The following is a 21,373-nucleotide window of genomic DNA, read 5'->3' as shown; positions in this document are numbered from 1 at the left end:
GAAACCCACATGAAGTACAATGGGGATCATATAATGTTAAACTAGAGTATCAAACACTTACCAACATAACAAACATGGAAGAATTATTTTAGTTCAATTCATGACCTCTCATCAAATCAGAAACATTAAACAATTTTAATCGAATGTGAAGATGATTTGATGGTTTATAGTTATTCTTGAAAATAAAATAAAATAGCCATGTATTAAAATATCTAGGTTTGAGAAGCAAGCCCTAAGTTGTGCATTACAGAAATAAATGCATACTAATTAATGTGAATATATTTTTATTTAGAGTTTTATAAAGGAAATGAAGTAAATATTGTCAATTATTGTGAATTGAGCAATCTTGAGTAGTTGTGAGGAGTAATTCTTATCCTTTCATCTAGGTTCAATTCTCACAAAGTACATATTGAGCTCATATCAAACATATTGTTGTAATGGCTTCAAAACGACTTGTACAACCTAGAAACCCGAAACTCGAAATGAAATACTTTGTTGCATGTAAAAAAGGTTCTAATAAACATTATGGAAAAAATTTCCAATAAATACGATATAGATACATGATTACGAATGAAACAAATTTATTGCAATTTACACAAGAAAAGTATGTGCACTTAAAAAATAAAAATAAAATGATCTATTACATGTATGTTGTTGCATTTTACTCGTAGGTGTCTAAAGATATCATTTCTTGATAAATGATGAAAATATGTAAGACTTCTATTTTAAAATCCTTTGGATCATTAAGTAATTTTAAAATGGTCTGGAAGAAATAGTACAAGATCAATTTCTGAAAAGAAATTTTTGCTGAGCAACCTCCACTCTCCTTATTGGTCTAAAGCTCTCAAATCAAACTCAAATCCCCCTGGACATTAACAAACTATAGATAGTGGCACAACAAGAAAAATAGATTAAATGACAATGAACTGTAAGTGAGATGTTTTATCAATCACTAAAGTACTTAAATATAGCCATGCACCATTTTTTTTTTTAAGTTAATGTATCAAAAGTGGTTGTTCCGAATGATTGAACATCCCTACTCCATTTCAACTCATCACAAATGACATTTTGAGCTCTTATTAGGTATATTGTTGTAATGGTTTTGAGCCTTGTTTTTAAACGACCTTGAGCCCCAAATTATATCTTACCCTTTCATAGGCTGGAAGTTGGGGTGCCTGATTATATAGGAAAAAAAAATCTAAAACACATAAACTAGCCTAAAGAGGGAAACCACCACAAGAAACCAACTCTGACAGTAAAACCTACCCCCAAGGGAAAAAAGTATTAAATGTAGGTAATTTTGTTCAGCTAAGATGTTGCTCTGACAGGGGGTCACCCTTCTATCAAAATTACATATGACTCCACCCAACCCCAGCTTCTTACTCGTGACTGCGGTGGAAATGAAACTCTGTGGGAAGGATTACATACCACCATCTTCACCACTAAACAAAATCCCCAAGGGAAACACATCACCTAGTTCAACATTTAATTATTCAACAGTAAATAATTGATGTACCTTGTATATTTCTACAATATCATAACATCCAAAAGAATTTGCAATATGAATGTAGTTACAGTTCAAAAATACAAATAATGGCATGTTATACAACCCAAGTCAAATACCCAATTAGGTCAAGGTGCAAGTCATAGGTGAACTTCACGGAAGGTAGCCCATTTTAATATCAACTTCAAGAACGAGAAGTGTTTATGTTAAGTGGTCTATTTCTCAAGAGCGATGTCCTACTTCTTGTGCCTTCCCAGTCTAGGACATTTACAAACCATGACTTCAATTTACTGAAGCAATTCTAAGAAACATTATGAAATTAATAATTTTCAATCATGGACAATTGCATAAGAGTTGTGCTTAGTGTTTCACCTCTCAGGCCTATCTGAACCACTTACAATGCTTCACTTTGATGGAAGCACTTAAAAAAAATGCGAACTATCATTTTTAAAACTAAATTGGAAAGAGTTTTGTTCAATGATGCACCTATCAAGGGACATTTTTCTAACATAAGCAAGCCATGTGTAGTGCCTATCCTTTTAGGCTAGTTATGATGTTGTCTTTTGTATAACATGAAGCCAATTTAAAAGGATGCAGAGTATTAATTTCCTAGCTAAACAATATAAGAGTTGGAAGATGTATGTTTATAAAAACTGGCATAATTTGAAAACCCAAGACAAATTAGACCATGTCTTTTCCAAATGCAAAATCTACTTGGAAGTTCAAAGGCCAAAAACGGCTTCTACCAAATAATTTGTTCTAGGGAAATTTTTTTATATTGTCAATTATGCTTCTAGTATTCTAAATGGACTCTATATTCATTAAGAAAAGACTCATATTTCATTGTGTATGACAAAATTCACTCGAATTGGAGGTTTTTCCAGGGATCTTATTGTTCATCCAAGCGAGCTTTATTTTATACAAATATAGAGAAATATAATTCTTTATATTGAGGAAATTATCTTTGCTTTTGAAGTGATTCTTATTTCTGGTTTTAAGTTATTCCTGACTGTACTATTTAAAAGCATTTTTTTGCAAAATAAAAAGCATAATTTTTTAAACACTACACCAAATTAAGTGTTTACAAGGTCAAACAAAATGAAAAGCAAAAATGTTAAATTCACTGCTTGTTGCAATATATCACTTGAATTAGATGTGAGAATATAAGTAATTTCATGTTGAAACACAATATATTTTCATAGAAATATATCCGCACTACAAAATAGGAGCAACAAATATTTTGAAGAATATAGCAAAATTTCAAAAGAATTTTTGTTTAAAAATCTCTTCAAAGTCTTTGCAAATGTTCACTCCATATGACACTCAATGTGAATTTTTGAGGAAAATGTTTTGGAATGATCTGAATTTTATAGTTATAATTTATATAATCACTCCAAAGAAGTGCATTGCATTTAATTTGACACGGAAAACTACATGGATATTAATATTCTGGCAGCTTACAATGCTCACACTATAAGACCTTCCATCTCATTTTAAAAACAATTACAATTTTTTTGTTCTCATTATTCAAATTAAATGCAACAGGTTGTAAGTAAAGATAAGCATGACAAGAAATAGTTAATCTTTCAGGGACAATGAATAATTGATCTAATAACAGGGCTAGTAAATGTGACTTTGGAACTAATTGTAGTCAGCAATGCTCTAAATAGGTCTCATTGCTGCAATGACAACATCCTACATGTGCAAAAAATTAAACTCATGAAATGCAAGTTTTGAAGAAACATTCATACCCCGTAAGTGCCTATTCACGGGGAAAATATGCAAGATCCATATATCTCACCCTTTAAAAGATGAATCATTTATCTAATTGATTAATTGTAGTAGCATCAACTCCATCTATTCTAGCAAAATGAATTGCAGTTGGGATTCTCATACCATAAGTAAGCAACAAAAACCTTATCTATTAGAAAAATCAGAAATAAAAATCGATTAATGATACAAAATAAATTCTGACAAACGAATGGGCTAGTTGATATCTTACTAAAATTATTGTCCACTTTCTATGTTATGTCATAATTAAAGCTATGCCTAACGATGAGTATTTTTAGCTATAGGATTGGTGCCATGAATATGAAGTTGCAAATAAGATTTCAATTACGCAAAGCAAAAGCCTAGAAATCACAAAGAGATTAAATTTGATATGAAAAATTATCAGGTGAAATAGCTAAAGTATCCGTAATAAATATTGAAGGCTGGAAAAAACATAGCACTAAGGGACTATTTTGTTGGGATGGGTTCCCCTATGTCCAATTTTGACTAAGTTTTGTAAAATCCTCTGCATTTTAAAGAGCAGAATGTGCAGCACGTAGCACACAAGGAGTCAAGCGGTGTTGGGAAGGTCAAAGCCCCTTAGTTGTTGTATTATTCTAAGCTCCGCTCATGGTTTGCAGACCATGGTATTGTAATATGAAAAAGCATATAAAGGGGTGTCTTAGCAAGTCTAAGGCAATCAATTGATGAGATTATATGTTTTTGAGTTTGTAGTTGGGAGATTGGTCTATATATCAGAGAAGGGGAAGAATCTTGTAGGTGTGTTCATGGAGACCTTGGTAAGTCTGCAGTTGAGTGTGCGGGCACCTACAACTGTGTGTGCAGGGTATGGAATGTATATCTATTGACGATTTAGAATAATAAAGAGTATTTAGAACAATTATTTGTCTGAACTATATACTTATGCGTTTTCTATATTTATGATCAGTTGAATGCCATTTATTTGTATTTTTGTCTTAATTACACCACGAAGATCTGGATCTACTGCTATATGTTATTCTATGCATGATTAGACCCTTAGGTGAAGATCATAACTCTGTTTAATTGGAAATTTCTTTAATTTTTGCGAATTTGGGGATAAGGGTTCATGAAGGTCAAATCAAGCCTTAAACTAAAGAAATGACCTAACCCCACATCACATAGCCTTCTAGATGTAGAAACATGGTTCTAGCATCCTCCAATACTTCCTCGGTTGAGTGCACTAAGCACGTTGTTGCCGAAAGGGATGGTAGTGTAGGGTTTGTTGCTTAATGCAGCTAACTCTCAACCTGGGTCTAAGACCCCTCAAGCCAACAAATGGTTTTTGTTGCCAAGACTGGGATCTATCTGAGGGATGTGTGATGTGGCATCTACGGAGACCAACTAAGAAAGAAATTGAGAAGTGGAAAGATCATAATTTGAACAAGTTTGCAGCTTAGGAGAATTGGAATTTGTGTTTGTCAAAAGAAAGTGGTTACAGAGATATCTTTACACATAAGTGCACAAAGTTTTCTTTTCAATGTTTCCTTGCAAATTACATGAGTGGTTCTCCAATGAACCTAATTGGAAGCAAGAAGATCCTATTATGTGGACTTCAGAATTAGTCAAACATCTTGAAGGATTTGATTATAAGGTTGCGAGGGTTGTTGATTACTAGATTGGTAGTATATTGGGTAGTTTCATCACTAAATTTTCAATCGATACATCTGAGTCTGATAGCGAAGCTAAATGCCAATTATTCAAAGTTTTGAGAGGTAAGAACCTAAAATGTGTAATGACCTAGGTTAAAATGTTGTTGTGCAAAAAAGGGGTTACGCCTTTACCTTAATGTTTAAGAGAAGTCAGACTGGATCTACGCAAAGTGGAAAGTGATTCGGAGTGAATACAGTCATTTATTTGGAGAACATGGAAGTGAAGAAGAAGGAAGTAACCCTAGTGTGCCCAGAGGGGAAAGGCAGTCAGTAAATCCGGATAATTCTATAATTCTAATCCATCCAAACCACCTGCACCTTCACCTCCACCTTATAAACCTATGCCTCCACCTCCACCTCCACTATTTAGTATGGTGAATATAGTGAAAATGCATGTATTCAGGGGTCAGGGATCAGAAGATCCAGATTAGTTTTGGTTCATTGTAGAAGCTGTTTGGAAAGTTTAGTAGGTCAACGATGATTACATGAAGAAAGTGCAACTGGTTACAGTGCTATAGCACAGAGTGCTTACCTGGTACATTAGATATAGTACAAATGATATGACTACTTTATTCTCTGACACAAAGGATGCACTAAATGCAGAATTTAGGAAGCTGAGCTCGCAAGCTTAGTGTGTGACCAAAATAAAGGAGATTAAGCATAGGGTTAGCGAGACTGTGTGGGATATAGATCAACGACTGAAGTGTTTACTGAGCCAACATAATATTCAGAATTCAAATGAACAACATAGGGACTGGTACATAACTACAATATTACCTCACTTAAGATTGTTGTTATCTCAGGAGAAGATTGGGTCTCAGGCCGAAGCATTGGAGATCGTGATGAAGCTAGAAGATTTTCCAAACCCAGACATGAATATAGGGGTTCAATAGATCTATTCATAGTTAGCAAGCCTGCATATGTAATTGCAAGATCTTAAGAATTAAAAGGAGGTCAAATCAGAAACACATTCTGAAGGTTGGTGCACAAGGTGCAAGACTGAAAATCATCATAAATATCAATGCCTTATATTCTGGAATTATATAGTTGCGGGGGGTCCCAACCCGCTAAAGCTAGAATCTTCCGCCAGATGAAGCACCGGTGCAAGTGCCTGGTATAATATCTCGCAAGTGTTAGGACAAAATTCGACATATAATTGTTCTCTATTACATAAGTTTGTACAGTCTCTGAAGCAACTCTTTTGTAACTTTTGTAGAACGGTTGGTCATGATGAGGATCATTCCAAGGAAATGGAAGAGGATGAGGAGGAGGAGTTGGAAGAGGTTGGGGCCAAATCATTCCCTACAATTGTGGATAAACAAGACACTTTGCACTTGACTGTCAGAATCTAACTTACCCCTCTTGTCTATACTGCCGGTAATTTGATCATGTTATAGAGGATTTCCCATTATTAATAGCAAAGATGCAAGAGAAGAAGAACCAACAGCCTGTTGGGTGTGGAGCCTGATTATCCTTTGTATTCAAAGGTATCTCCACATTAGACCCTTGTAAAATGTTGTAATTTCATATTCAATCTGGGCCATTCATTAGGCGAAGATCTAATGGTAGAAGTTATGTTTAATTTAGGGTTTTTTGCCCTAGAAGGCAACCCCTCGCTATATATGATGTAATTGTATTGCATCTATGTAGATGGGTATTCTGAGTGAGGAAGAGAGAGGAGATTGAGAGTGAAGAGGGAATTACAGCGGATCTGTTGTAGATTGTATCTGTTCATTTTGCTAGATAATATAAAAGGAAGGACTAGTTGTTTCTCCATGGACGTAGCCCAAACTGGGTGAACCACGTATATATGTGTCTCTCTTGTTTTATGTGTTTTCTGTGTTTATATTTCTGCAATATTTTATGTGTTCCATTGCTCTGTAATATATCATTTTCTAACACAACCAACGCAAAATATTCAGATGATGAGATCCAAGCCGTGCAAATATGATCCTAGTATCAACATAGTCACGCGAAGTGGTATAACCACTGGTGAAGATAAGGTTGAAGGCAAACAACCAGTGTCAAATCTATGGTTTCAAAGAGTCGAGGAGAAGAATGTTGTGTTTGATTTACATAGACAAAAAGAAACGTTCATGGAGGAAAGAATTTTTTTTATGGATCTAGGTTCTTCTAGTCTCAGAACCAGCTATCGCTAGTCCCACGATAGGAGAAACCTGAAGAGGTTCTTGCGACGTAGGATTCATATCCCATGTTGTTAAAATTATTTATGTAGACCTACATGAAGTTATTACAGGATGAGAAGGTAGTTGAAGGACTGTGTGTTATGAAACCAGTTCAAGAAAAGATAGAAAAGATAGATCAACGCCTTAGAATTCAACCTCTTCGAGGAAGCAACCTCCTTTACATTACATAAATGAACAATTCTTCGATGATTCAAATGACAAAACATCCTTTCTATATATAGGAGTCTAAGGAGTCACAATATAATCCAGCCGACCTAACAATAATAATATAAAGCCACAAAAATAACAATAGAGGGATTCTATGGGGCACATAAATAACAATAAGGGGGTAATAGGGGCACAACAATATAAATAAGGGGTATAACTATAATAGTAATGGGGTAATCACTAGTATTATAGGGACCCAACATGCCCCTCTCCTTCAAAAAAGTGTTGTCCTCAACGCTTGAGTAATTCTGGATACTTCTGCATAAAATTCTCATCCTCCCATGTGGAATGTTCAGCGGATAAGTTCTTCCACTTGATAAGATACTCTGAAATTGATCGATTTCATAGCTGTCGAGTTCTTCTTTCTGTGACTGCTTCCGGTTCCAATATAATTTTTCCTTCCTCGTCAAGTTCTGGCAATATTGTTTGAATTTGGAGCTTGTCGCCTATAACCTTCTTTAAACATGAAACATGGAAAACTGGGTGAAATCGAGAAGCTGCAGGAAGCTCCAATTTGTATGCCATAGTACCAATCTTTTGCAACACCTTGTATGGACCATAATACTTTGGTGATAGTTTATTATCCTTCTTAGCTGGCTTTAGGGACATTTGCTTATATGGTTGTAGCCGTAGGAATACCCAATCACCTACATCAAAACTTCTTTCACTGCGATGTTCATCTGCCTGTTGTTTCATTCTATTTTGTGCCAACACGAGGTTATCCTTTAAGAGTTGGAGGACTTGTTGTTGATGTTCAATGTGATGTTCCACTACCTAAACCTTAGAATTTTCTCTTAAATATGATGTGATGGATGGTGGTTGATACCCATAAAGTGCCATAAATGGGGTCATTTTTGTTGTTGTATGGAAGGAAGTGTTATACCACCATTCAGCTAGAGGCAACCATTTGACCCATTTTGTCTGTTTATTAGATACAAAGCAACGAAGATATCCTTCCAAACATTTGTTTACTATCTCAGTTTGCCCATTACATTGAGGATGATAAGATGAGCTATGAGCTAACTGAGTACCAAGACAAGAAAATAATTCTGTCCAAAAATTTCCAGTGAAAATGGGATCTCTGTCGCTTACAATAATCTTTGGGTTTCCATGTAGCTTTTGAACTGTTTCCATAAATGCAGTCGAAATGGTATTGGCTTTAAATGGGTGTGATAATGCACAAAAGTGTGCATACTTGGTAAGTCTATCAACTATCACCATGATGACACTCTTTCCCTCAGACTTGGGTAAACCTGTGATAAAATCCATTGAAACCTCCTCCCAACGTTGGCTTGGAATGGATAAAGGTTGTAATAGACCCGGTGTCTTAATTGTTTCAACTTTATTTTGTTGGCAAACCAAACATTCTGCCACAAACTTTTGAATATCTGATTTAAGGCCATCCCAAAAAAATTCCTTCTTAACCCTGTGGTAAGTTTTTAAAAATCTTAAAGTGCCCTCCTAAGGGAGAAGTGTACAATTCCATAAGAATCTTTTGTTTTAGCTGGGAATTCTTACAGAGGTATAAGCGATCTTTGTACCATAAATAATCATTTTGCCAGCTATATGTATCAGAAGTACTGGAATCTTGTTGTAACTTTCTAATAAGTGCCCACACTTCTTCGTCATTCTTCCATTCCTCCCTTGCTTCGTTTATCCAATCTGGTTGGATAATAGAAATGGCACACAACAATGCTTCCACATCCTCATCCTTTCTTGAGAGTGCATCTGTCACCACATTTTGCTTCCCTTTTTTGTAGATAATTTCAATGTCATAACCCAACATCTTTGTGACCCACTTTTGTTGCTCTTTAGAGGATAATCTTTGTTCTAAAAAGTATTTAAGGCTATCATGATCCGTTTTTACCTTGAAGTGTCTTCCCATTAGGTAGGGTCACCATTTCTTAAGTGCATGGAGTATTGCCAACATTTCCTTCTCATAAATAGCTTTTCTTAAAAACTTTCCGTTGATTGGACAACTTTCCAAAGAAATGGATCTTTCATCTTGCATTAGAACAACACCAATTCCATTTCGTGAAGCATCACATTCCACAATAAAGGTTTTTGTGAAGTCCGGTGTAGCTAAGACCGGTGCTTGGCACATTGCCTCTTTAAGATGTTCAAAGGCCTTTGTTGCTTCCGTAGTCCATGAAAATGAATCTTTCTTCAATAATGTTGCTAGAGGTGTTGATATTCTCCCATAATTCTTAACAAACTTGCGATAATACCCAGTCAACCCAAGAAATCCTCACAGATGCTTTATGGATGTGGGGATTTTCCATTCCTTAATGGCTTTAATTTTGCTAGGGTCTACCTTAACTCCTTCATGAGATACAATATGACCCAAATATTCCACCTCCTCGACTCCAAAGAAACATTTGGATCTTTTTGCATATAATTGTTTCTCCTCCAGTAGTTGTAGCACCCTGTCAACATGTTCAACATGATCCTTCCAAGACTTGTTGTAGATTAGTATATCATCAAAAAATACTAACACAAATTTTATAAGGAATGGTTTGAAAATTGAATTCATCAAACCTTGAAATGTTGAAGGTGCATTGGTAAGGCCAAAAGGCATGACCAAAAATTCATAATGACCCTCATGAGTTCTAAATGCCGTTTTCAGAATGTCTTCAATCTTCATTCTGATTTGATGATATCCCGAATGAAGATCCAACTTGGTGAAGTAAATTGATCCATGCAATTCATCCAGTAATTCATCAATGACAGGAATGGGGAACTTATCTTTAATAGTGAGCTTGTTGAGCTCCCTATAATCCGGACACATGCGCCATGATCCATCCTTCTTGTGCACCAATACTACTGGAGCTGAGAAAGAACTTTGACTCGGTTGAATTATACCAGCCTCTAGCATTTCTGCAACCATACATTCAATTTCACGTTTTTGGACATAGGGATATCTATACGGCCTGATGTTTGGAGGAACACTTCCTGGAATCAGATGAATAGCATGATCATGATCACGCATAGGTGGGAGACCTTTGGGAGTCTCAAATACCTTGGAATGATTGTCCAGGACTTTTTGGAGATCTGGAGCAATAGATGATTCCAATGTGGAAACATCTAGCGAACATAATTGTGCAATTACACCTCTTTGCTCCTTTTTTAGAAGCTTAGTCATGCCATTAGAGCTGATTATCTTTCCCGGTTTCCCTGCAATACCCCTTAATTCAACTTCCTTTCCTTCCACAGAAAACTTCATGAAAAGTTCTTGAAAATTAAAAGCTATTGTACCCAAGGATTGTAGCCATTGGACTCCTAGTACAACATCGGCACCTCCCATTGGAATGGAAAGCATTGGGCTAGTCAATACATATTCTCCCATGGATAACTTGATATTATGGCACTTTCCAGAGAAATTTATTTTTCCTCCATTTGCAATCATCACTTGACACTCTGGTGCTGGATATAGGAAGAAATTCAATTCTTTTGCTACCCTACAATGAATAAAATTGTGGGTGCTTCCTGAATCAATCAACACTATTACCTTTTTCTTCTTGATTTGTCCTTCTATATTGATGGTTTGAGGAGTGGTAATTCCCGCCAATGCATTACAAGATATGGTCAGATTTATTTGTTCTTCATCTAGGCTTTGTTCCTGGAATATATCCTCTTCTTTTGACCTTTCTTGCTCCTTTTCTTCTTCCTCTTCACAATCTATGTAGAATAATTTCTTCTCAGCACACTTATGACCTTTTGTGTATTTGCTATCACAATTGTAACAAAGCCCTTTTGCTCTTTTTTCTTCCAATTGTTGTGGTGTCAACCTTGTAGGTTGTGGAAGACTAGGGGCAACAACACTTCCGTCTTTATAGTTGTGAGTGGTATGCTTCCTAGTTGCCATAATTTTGCTTTCCATTTTTCTTGCTAACCTGAATGCCTTCTCTAATGAATCAGGTTCCCAAAGGCGAACATCATGTTGGATATTATCCTTTAAAGACCCTATGAACACATCAATCCTATGCTCCTCTGGAATATCTTTTACCCTTATGTTCAATTTTTGGAACTCCTCAATGTGCTCCATTATTGAACCCTTTTGTTTGAGACTTATCAATTGGCTAAAAAAAGTGTTGCTTTTTGTATCCTCATAATGTGCTATCAATTCTTCCGTAAAAATTGCCCAAGTGATAAATGTTTTACGAGAACAAAGCCATTGATACCATACAAACTGATTTGGTTCCAAATATACAGTTGCCATACGTACCTTTTGTGTGTTTTGCACATTATTGAGATCGAAGAATCGCTCCATCTGTAATATCCATGTGGCGGGATCCTTGCCATCAAACTTCCTCATATCGATTTTTGGAATATGGTGATTCTTCGATCCAACATTAGTATCTATGGAATCATGATTAACATTTCTTTTGTTCTCATCGTGAGTTTCCTTTACTACCTTTTCACCATTAGTAAGTATTTCTTGTAGAAAATTTGTCAAATCTGTCTTCAAATGTGCCATGCCCGTCTTCAAATTTGTGTTCAAATCTATCTTCAAATTGTCCATTTTAGCTTCCACACCATTTATCTTAGCTTCCACGCCATTTATCTTAGCATCTGTTAACTTTTGTGAGCGTGACATTTGTTTCACTTGTTCTTGTAATTTTGATATATCATGTAGCAATTCTTCCTCTTCTTCATGAGTCATGCTAGAGCTTTCAGGTTCCTTCTAGGTGTTTGCATTTTCATTCCTCGGGGCATCAGTTATCGATAATAATGCTCTACTATGCCCTTTGAATTCCTTCAAAATAAATTTTCAAACCAAGCTTAAGCAAAAATTTAAAAAAATCTACACACCTTTTTTCACTTTGTAGGAGCTTGATATTGCCTCTGATGTATCTCTGTACTTTCCAATCATCTAGTTCTAAATTTGTGACCTGTAGTATCTCTCTGTGTCCTCTTTCCAATTCCACCAGTCTGATCCAAATTGGATTCTCCAAGAAAGCGTTATGCACAATCTCCCAAGATGACCTGATTATACACCTTTCCAGAAGATCGAAGTTGTATGAAGTGCCACGTGTACAATTTTTTATATTTGGTTCTGGAAAAGATATATAGGAAACTACAGTCCATCCTCTTTCTATATCTTCTTACGAAATTTCAATATGATTCCCAGAGAGAAAGTTATGACAATTTTCCCCAGGTCACTTGTTTTGAATGTAATTCAGGAGTCTGCAAAAAGACCAACTTCCTCAGATCATATCTCTGAAAATATCACACGAAAAGTTTTGAAATTTGGTCCCAAGGTTCAGCGCTATTTCTTCTCAAATGGGTTTTTTTGTGACTTCTGAAACATCACAGAAAAAAAGTTATAGCGAAAATGCCACGATGACCTGTTTGGAGCAGCGAAACCCTAGAATCCAAAGCTCTGATACCAAATGTTATGAAACCAACTCAAGAAAAGATAGAAAAGATAGATCAACGCCTTAGGATTCAGGCTCCTCGAGGGGTAAACCTCCTTTAAATTACATAAATGAACAATTCTTGGATGATTCAAATGACAAAACCTCCTTTCTATATATAGGAGTCTAAGGAGTCACAATATAATCCATCCGACCTAACAATAATAATATAAAGCCACAAAAATAACAATAGAGGGATTCTATGGGGCACAGAAATAAAAATAAGGGGGTAATAGGGGCACAACAATATAAATAAGGGGTATAACTATAATAGTAATGTGGTAATCACTAGTATTATAGGGACCTGTCACACGGAATTTGTCAAGGGTGCAGACACGACTGACCTTCCTAGAAGTCTAAGACATTCTAATGACAAACAAGACAAAATGGAGTGATCTTTCTCTAAATACACCTTTTACAACATGAAAACTACAAGTGTTTAGGCTTACCTTATTTCAAAACGCTGTTGTTGAAGTCCGTTCTTGACGATCCGGATGAGCTCCTCCTTCAAGTCAATTCCTGCAACCACAAACAATCAAACAATTACCAAGCACTTGCATTTCATATAATAAAACATATATTCAACATGCAGACCAAGGAACACATGAAATAACTCATTAACACAAGCTATTGAGAAAAATAAACCAGTTTGTATTAATAACGAAACAAAGAAACTCTTACAACCTGGCCTTGGTGTTGTGCAAGTTCCTCCCAGTGTCCATCAAGGGTTTTCCTCTACTTTGACAAAGCTCACCCTCTTCCAAGTAGAATCAAGTAAAGACAATCTCTCCTTACAAAGGCTCTAATGGAAGACCTAAATCCTGCAGCATTTACCCAAAGAAAATGTATAGCTCCAACCTCTCCTCCCTCTGGCTCAATGTCTTTATTTATAGTGCTGTAAAGAGGTTATTCAGGTCCACCATCAATGGGATAATCCCCCTCTTTGGGTGGGATAGCTCCCTTATTGATGGGATAAGTTCCCCCTTAATAGAGATACATGAACCAACTGGAGGCGCATCCAATTCATCAAACCGACCTCTAGAAAGTTCTAGAAGTAACCACAAGTAACTTTTTCAAGATAAAACTCGCGCATTTTGCCTTTTACAGAGGGACGCACCTGTCCCTTAACATACAGAGCGTCCATGGACGCAGATTTTGTGAACATGGTCAGCGTCCCCGCAGGTAAGGCTAGAGAGAACCTGCGACCCCAGAGATAAACATAGTTTTTACAAGACTTTCTCTCTTCTTTGAGTTTGAGATGGATAACAGAGGCATGAGACTTGCCTAAGAGGGTAGCATGACTGTTGATTTGAGCCATACTAACTGTAAGTAGTCAAGGTGACATTTTTTAGTGTAACAGGACCCAACACTGTGAGAGCTGATAGATAACTATTCCAATAAGGATAAGTCATTACCAGAACAATGAGAAGTCAATAAGGTGAAACAAGCAAGAAGAGATTTGGTAGGGAGATGTGGTTAACAACACAGATTGGTGATTTTTAAATAGACTAGATAATCCTAGAATTGGGCTTTGATGCTAATATACTGCGAAATAAAACTTGGGAACGTATGGGTAAGCCTAAGTTACAGTGGTCGCCATTTCAGCTACGCATGCCGAACCAGCAAAATATAATTCCAATGGGTCACCTTCATGGAGTACCTGTAGATATTGTAGGTGTGAGTATAGTGGAAAATTTTGAATTTATTGAGATAGTAGATGACAATAATCCATACCCAACATTGTTTGGGATTGATTGGGCCTTCGACATGAATTTAATGATTAATTTCAAGAAGTGAAGCATGGTATTGGAAAACAATGAGCTTGAAGTAATTGTTCCGTTAGATCCAGCAGAAGATACACGATACCCATAACTAGTCCGTGATTATTATGAAGATGAGGACATTGAGCACATATATAAGCTAACTCCATGAAAGGAATATTGGATTAGTCCCACTACAGATGGAAGGATCAGCTGGGAGAACGACAGTTCCCGCGAATCAGATTCACATGAAGAGCTAGAAAACTGCCACAATCAGTTGCATGAGGTCTCTACATTGCGATGTAATCAACTTACAAAGCTGCTATGCTATATATCTACTGAGGTACGTAAGTTGCCTTATTATAATGGCTTGGACGATTTCAATATGTTTCTTGACCATTTTGAAAGGGACATAGTAGAGGAGCATCGGTTCTAGGCCTTAGATCTAGCATTGAGAGCTACGCCTACAAGATGGTGGGGTACGCACAAGGATAATTTTTCTAACTGGAAGGAATATCATAGAATGATGCGATTAATATTTGGCTATGCAAACACCTGACTCACTGAAAAGTACACAGGAAAGGATGATCCACACAAACATCTGGCTCAATGGACTAAGGCATGGGGTGAGGTACCTCAACCAGAGTGGGTGCATATCTTTATTCATACCTTGGATGTTATCCCAAGGAACTGGTATTTAGAGACAGAGTTGCGACACAAGACTGCTAATTAGGATGAAATGAAGGAGAGTTTCTTGCTGACATTCAGTTTTGAAGATGGGTTCGAATACATTGATGAAGTGCTTTATGAGATTAAAGTAGCAAGCTTCCGAACACCCGTAGAGCCTATCACTTGGATAGAGCTTGAGAAGAGTACACAGCTACAACAGGCTTTGGAATTTACAATGTTACTACGGAAGAAGGTGATAAGGATTTGTGGAATATTAATATCCCTGAGTTAGAGGGACTACGCGAAGTTGTTGGACCTAATGCAGACATCCCTGATATCTCACAACCGGTGTGAATGAAACAGGTAAATATTGGCTCTTAAGCAAAACAAAAATTCAAGAACATTAGAGTCTATTGGGATGAAGGTACAATGAATAAGGTCGTTGAATTATTACACGAATATCAAGATTTATTTGCAGCTAAGTTCTTTAACTTGAAGGGGATACTAGGACATTTGGGTATGATGAAGATCAATCTAAAACCATATGAAAAACTAGTAAAGCAGTGCCCATATCGGTTGAATCCAAAATACAAGGAAAAGGTAAGAGAATAAATCGATAATATGCTTGAGATAAGAATAATTGAGCCCGTAGAAGAATCAGAATGGGTCAGTATTGTGGTGGTCCAGGAGAAGAAAACAAAAGGTGATATCATGATCTGCGTTGATCTACGAAAGTTAAATGATGCATGTGTACATGATCCATTTCCTACGCCTTTTATAGATGAAGTTATAGAAAGTGTTGGTGTGTAGGAAGCTTATTCATTCATAGATGGGTTTTTGGGATATCACCAAATTAAGATTGCGGCCAAGGATAGAAGCAAGGCTACCTTCACTAGAGAATGGGGGTCTTTCCAATAGACAGTCGTGCCTTTTAGACTAAAAAATGCTCATGTGATCTTCTCAAGAGTGGTCATCGTAGCTTTCAAGGAATTCATTCATAAATTTTTGGAAGCCTACTTCGATGATTGGATAGTGTTTGGGCTAGTTAAGAAGTATGTCTCTATTCTGCCCTTGATGTTGAATACATGTAGAAAGTATCAAATGACCTTGAATTTGAAGTAATGAATTTTTTGTGTACCTTATGGAATACTTTTGGGACATGTTGTCTATAAGTAGGGATTGATGGTAGACCCTACTAAGATTGTTGTAATTATGAATTTGGAGCATCTTAAGAATATAAAGCAAGTACACATGACTTTGGGTCATACTGGGTACTACAAGAAGTTTATTAAGGCATACGTGTAGATCATTGCGACCATGGAGAAACTGTTAGAGAAGGATGTTACATTTTGTTAGGACGATGACATTCCCAAGAGCTTGGATATTCTGAAGGAAAAGATGGTTACGACACCAATCCTAGTATTCGTGGATGCATCTGGTATAGAGTTGGGAATTGTATTAACTCAGGCAGGGGCAAGAGATATTCATCACTTTATTGCCTTTTCCATTTGAAAACTATCTAAAGTAGAGAAAAAATATTCAAACACAAAGCGAGAAGGATTGGCCATGGCTTATGCACTACAAAACTTTAGGCATTATCTAATAGGTGTCCACTTTAAAATGTACATGGATCATTTTTCTTTGAAGTACCTGGTCAATAAGCCTATGTTGGGGGGGGGGGGGGGGGGGGGGGGCGGGGGTTTGCAGTTGGTTGCTTCTTTTCTAGGAGTATGATTTTGAAGTGATAGTTAGGCCTGGGAGAATGAATGATGGACCTGGTCACCTCTCCCTGATCGAGAATGGTGAAGAACCCACTAATATTGATGAAGGGTTACCTAACGTGCAACGCGTTGCTATCAGAGTTGTGGATGAGCATTTTGCAGACATTATTCATTTTTTATCTACAGGCGTAGATCGTGAAGGTTATATAACACAACAAAATAATGTATTAATTGTCAGGGCTGCAATTTTTTTGTGATTGCGGGACACTTATATATGATGGTATCAGATGAATTTCTATGTCGATATGTGCCTGAATATTAAAATACACAGTAATTCTAGCTGAAGTGTATGATGGTGTTGTTGGACAACACTATGCTGGCAACGCAACTGCGAAGAATATTCTCCGAGCAAGAATAGAGTGGCCTACGATACATAAAGATTATAAGGAGTCCTGCAGTGCATGCGATGTGTGTCAAAGGACTAGGAGGCCATAGTGAAGGGATGAACTATAATCAAATCCACAAGTCACGCCTCAAGAATTTCATAAATGGGAAATTGACTTCGTTGGACCTATTCAGCCACCGGGGAAGAAGATTGGACCATGTTATATTATCACTGCGACAAATTACTTAACCAAGTGGACGCACAACCTGTGAAGAATGACAGCACGACAACTACTGTGAAGTTTATATTCAAATTTATGATGTCAAGGTTTGGATGGCCTAAGGTTTTGATGAGTGACATAGGTTCACACTTGCTGAATGAGACAATTGCGCATTTAACAGAAGAATTCCATATGTACCATCAGAAGAGTATGTTGTATCCACGGGGGCTTCACTCACTAAATCTCTGACATAGCATGTGCATTCGTGGCATACTAAACAATACCCTTAATTTGACTACATATTTTAAAATACCTCTAAAAATGACATTATTTAACCCCCTACCAATATAAATCCAATACACCTTCCCAATTTAAAAAACCCTTATTTTCACTAAATATTGTATGTATCCATTTTTTTGTTCACATTTTTTATACCCTTTTATTTTTATATCCTTTGTATAGTGACATTATGCCTCTCTTATGACCCCACATGCATTCTACAATGCACCTTTCCTCTTTTGATATACATTGCAAATGCATATTAGTTTCACCTTTCTTCTTTTGATATACATTGTAAATGCATATTAGTTCTCCCACAATGAAATTACTTAACCCACACTCAAGCACATCTAACTATGATTTGTGGCATTTAATGGTCTAAGACACACAAACATCAACCGTGTTTTAGGAAGATTGATTATGTGCATGTATATAAAATAACATATAAATTGATCTATATGATGATGTGATGCAGGAGCATCTGACCCCCCTTAATCAAAATGCAAATTTTGAAGCGGAGCAAGGAGGACGTGGACCATCAGAGCAAAATAGCGGACAAATTTATGTTAAAATAGAGCTACTTTAATGGAATTAATTAAATATAATCTGCCATATGTATGCATATAGAGAGATTAGTTGAGAGATTTGAGGAAAGTATGTGATTGGATCCTTCACAGTGATCTGATCCAATGTTCCCTTATATATATATGATGAACCTGGGTGTTCGATAAGAGATGAGACAGACAGTAATAGATAGAGAGTTGTAAGCCAAGTGAGCAAAATGTAATCGATTGGGAACTTGTTTCTAAGGCTGAAATGCCTTAGCATGTAATTGTTTTGTATAATATAAAAGTGTATTCAGTGTTGAATTTGCGTGTCTGTGTGTTATGTCCTTTTCAGTTATATTTTATATATATATATATGCGTTGATGGCTTAAATCCTATTTGTACGTGTATTGATCGACCATCGATCACTGTAGGATCGATGGCGATCCAAAGTTGTCGAGTTGATTGTGATATGGGCATCGTAACAAAGTATGGCAGGAACCCTGGATGAGGCGTAAATCCATCAAAAGCAAGTGAAATCAAGTTAAGGAGGAATGGCAGAGGAAATGGATGTCGACCATCTGATCCATAGACCAACAGATCGATAGTCATCACGAGGCTTAGATGTGGGGGTGTTAAGTAGCAAAAGCGATTTTCAAAGGTGGAAAGTGGATTATCAGGCAGCCTCAAGACCATGGGTGGTATTCCAAAGGACGGACCTAATGATGTTATGAACCAAATTGAAATCCAATTAAAGTCCAGAGGAGATCAGACTGTCCGTTGCAAGGGAGATCAGACAGATATCCAGTCGAAACAACCGTGAAGGTTAATTTGAAAATCGGACCCGATGGGGTTTTATATAGTGGGGTTAAATCTTCGTTGAGATACAACGATCTTGACCGTTCGTCGGTTGACTGATCGAATGATTGTCGTGCTCGAACTTACACGCCAGTTAATGGCCCGAGCGGACCCGATGGATTATGGACTAGGGTTTATTTTTATTTGGTGTCCGGTCTTGTGTGCTCAAAGGAGGACTGACGTTGATTGGTTGAGTTACATGTATTTTGTTGTTGGTTGATTGACCGGGTTTAAAGGCTTAAGGCCTCAATAATGCTTCTAATTTCCATAGCCTGTGCTGGATCTACTTGAATTTCTTTAATAACCAGTGGCAGCTTAGCTTCCCATGCTACTGCAGCTACTTATCATGTCACAATGCATCTCTTAATGTTGCTAATTCTGAACTGAAACCTCTAGGAATAGAATCTAACTACATAATTTATGCATATGCAAAACTATACCTAGGCAAGTGATAACATCCCCATGAGTACTTTTATGAGGCAAGAGACAATCTTCGCCATTAAAGCTTGTATCTAGTTTTTGAATCCATTGGCTTAGATGGCTAACACTTTCTTCATGCATAAGAGAAATGGAAGTAGACTTCCACAATGAAAATTCATTTCCAGGTCTGGGTGATGCCACGGGGATGCCCAATTTTTACCAAAATAAAAGCCCACGAAAAGCCTCTGAAACCATCACAAAATAGTCTCTATTAGATACTCTGACGGGGAGAAAGAGGTCTGATGTGACTCATATTCATTTTTGAGTGAGAAGTTCCATGATACGATTGCCTATTTAGCAATGTAAGTACATGTGTAGCCAACCTGTAGCAAGACCACAGTAAGACCAAAGAAATACTTACAAGCCCTCAAGCTTGTGTACAAATTTGTCATTTCATCTGTGAAGTTCTTGGTTCTAACACCCATTACATTATCGTTGTAATGGGATGCTCTCCCTTGTTGTAATGGGATGTTGTCCCTTAGCTTAAGGATACATACATAATTATGCTTGCAAGACTTGGATGAGGACACATTCAATCTTCCATGACCAATTTGCACTCCAACTCATGGCCCATCAACTACAGTTTTCTAGGCTGCATGTGTCTGTATTTTGTCAGAGAAAAATATCTATATATACATGAGAGGTGAACATACATGTTGTCCCAAAAAGGATTGGACATGGATTTTCATCCCAATTTGAATACATACATAAATACACACATATATATAATACCAATCTTAATTAGGCATTCCGATTTCATATTTTCAAGCTAACCCAAATATGGCCTATGGATGCCAATTTCAGATTTCCAAGGTATATTTTAGTGAAGATAATTCATTATAATAATTCCTCATCCAAGCAAGTATAAACATTTAGGAGTTGGCCCATAACCATATAAATGGTCATATCTAAATTCTGCACTCCAAGACTCTAAAGTAGAACAAAAACCTTAAATATTCTCGTTAGATAGGGTATGAGGATTCCATAAGGTAGAGATCAAATATTTCACTATTCCAGCCAATCCATAATACATTGCCATAGCTCTTTCTCCTAGATCTATGCTTAACTCAAGAATGAAGTCTGAGGAAGATTGATAGAATTCTTGGGTGAGCTTAAGGAGTAATGTAACAATCCTGCAATGCTCAAGAGTCAAGGTTGACCCCTAGACCAAACTTACAGGAACATGAGTGCATTGGTGAACATTTTAGATTTCATTTTCAGATGTTCTATGAAGACTAATTATTTAGCCTTCTTATAAAACTCAGCGTTCCACATATGAAGCTTTTCATAAAGATTGGATCTCAAAACTCAAAGTGGAATCATCAGCAACATCTCCCATCAACCAATACACTCAACCATGACACTAAAATCAATACTATAGAGTCATACCCAAGAGTTAGCATTCATTCTGTGAACAAATATCAAGCAATTACAACTAATGTTCCACCTAGTTTCCAAGATTGAAGGGGATAGGGGGATGTCAGGATATGTGTGTGTGTTATAAACATGATTCAAATTTAAATTCAATAATGAAATATATTGATTCACACATCATAAATGATTCAATAGTAGATACTAAAGTCTAAATATTAGACTAGTAAATTGAAATTACTCAAACTCAGAAATAGTAAAAGGTGATGAGTCAAAGACTTAGTATCA

The sequence above is a fragment of the Pinus tabuliformis genome, chromosome 3_2 (genome assembly GCF_031772625.1).
Source record: "Pinus tabuliformis cultivar Carrire ecotype Pingquan chromosome 3_2, CPIR1, whole genome shotgun sequence".
In the NCBI taxonomy this organism is placed as follows: domain Eukaryota; kingdom Viridiplantae; phylum Streptophyta; class Pinopsida; order Pinales; family Pinaceae; genus Pinus; species Pinus tabuliformis.
The sequence above is the reverse complement of the archived record's forward strand: the minus strand, read 5'-3'. Positions refer to the sequence as shown.